We start from the raw sequence: 1,969 nt of genomic DNA on the forward strand, positions 1-1,969 counted from the left end.
TCAAGCATGCAGCACTCACCCAGCCTGTGTGAGGCCCTGGGTCTCACTGCAGAATGTTTTTGTTTAACGTCTGTTACATGTGATGGTTGAATTTTTTGAACTTCTGAAGTGGAAAGACAGACCATAAGTGGGGACGGGACGAGGGGGGGGCGCCCCCTAAGCTGGGATCTCTGACTGCATAAAAAGAAGAAAGCAAGCTGAGCCCCAGTACTTCTCCCTCGACTTCCTGGCTGTGGGCATGATAGGACGGCTATGCGCTGTCCACCTTCCTGCTGCCATGGCGCCCCCGAGGTGCTGGACAGCATGCCTCACCTGTGAGTCAGAACAAACGGTTTCTCCCTTAACCGGATTCTGCCAGGTGGTGTTCAGTGATAGGTGCGTACATCCCCCTCACACACATTTGTACCGCTGTGCGAACACACATCCCTGAAAGAATCGACCCTGGAAAGTTCCCAAGGTCGCTGCTGCTGGTGGCTTTCCTTGGCCGGGGGACCAGGAGACAGACGTTAGGGACTGTCCACACAAATGTACACTGTGTGCATACTGCGATTCTTTAACGTGGGAAAGACATCTGAGATCAAGGGTCACTGTAGCCAAACTTTTGAAGCAAAAATGGAGAAATTGCTGAAGTGCTTTCCCTGGGGCACGGCTGCATGGCCGTCAGCCACCAACACTGATGAACGTGCTCCAAGTATGAAAACTAAAAGAGTAAAGTGACAGCACTTGCCTGACACGTGCCCACCGGACATCACCCACCAAATGAAAGCTCCAGAACCAGACATACCATGCCGTGTGACCTGTGTTGGGGTTCTCCCTGTAGCCTTGGGACTCAGGGATTTTTGTGCTTTTGTGATGCCAAGTGGGGTGTTTTCAATTTGACAGGGTCTAGAATTACCTGGAAGATGGGCTGTGGACACAACTGTGGAGGGTTGTTCTCCTTATGTCAATCAAGGCATGAAAACCCACCCACCGTGGGTGGTGCCATTCCCTGGACCTGTGGATAAGGAGAGCTGAGCAGCCCGCATTCATCGACCTCCATTTCCTGATAGTGGATGTCATGTGACCAACTGCTCCAAGCTCCCGCTGCCTTGACTTGCCACCAAGATGTGCCAAAATAAGCCTGTTCCCTTTAAAGTTGCTTTTGTCAGGGTATTTTATCCCCGCAATGAGAAGAGAAACTAAGATTGTCATGCTAAGGGTGGAGCGCTGGGTCTCTTGTGTGTGTCCGACAAACATTCCAGCACCAAGCTTCATCCCAACCCAACAAGCATCCTGACTCCGGGATGGTCACTGACCTGGGGCGCGCCACTAAGAACACGCAGGACCTCACGTTTATGGGTCATGGAGACAGCCCATGGTCCTCTGGCCACAGTCTACACAGTGCCCTGGCCTTTTGGGTTTGAGTGAAGCGAAAAAAAAACCCGTGGCTCCCTGCCCCCCATGCCTCAGATCAGCATCCCCTCTTCCACAACAAGCTCAGGGATTTCTATAATTGAGAGAGAAGAAACAGAGAGAAAGATAATTTTGTCTCAACGGGTAGACACCACACTAGTTGCAGAGGGGAGGCATAGGCTTCGGGGATCAGATCGGGCCTTGGGTCTCACACCTATAAAAAAAGGAGTCAGGGCCCAATCCGCAGGCACACAGCCCGAAGCTAAATCTGTCTGCCTTTCCCAGCCTGGGAGACACAGGTACCGTGAGGCAGGAATTACATCCTGAGGTTCAGATTTGCAGTTGGCCTTCCCGCTCACTCGGAGCCCGGACAAATCAGCTCTGCAGCACTGCTCATCAAATGCCACCAGAGGAGGGGGCAAGAGGGAGGACACAGGCTGCAAGCACCAACTCCTGTGCTGACAGAGTCCTCTGCTTCAGTTTGACCCCTGACCTCCATGGGAATCAAAGACAGTGACCTATCCACTTTTGTGTGTGTGTGTGTGTGTGTGTGTGTGTGTGTGTGTGTGTGTGTGTG

Source organism: Psammomys obesus, unplaced genomic scaffold (assembly GCF_907164565.1).
Source record: "Psammomys obesus unplaced genomic scaffold, mPsaObe1.curated_primary_1811, whole genome shotgun sequence".
Lineage (NCBI taxonomy): Eukaryota > Metazoa > Chordata > Mammalia > Rodentia > Muridae > Psammomys > Psammomys obesus.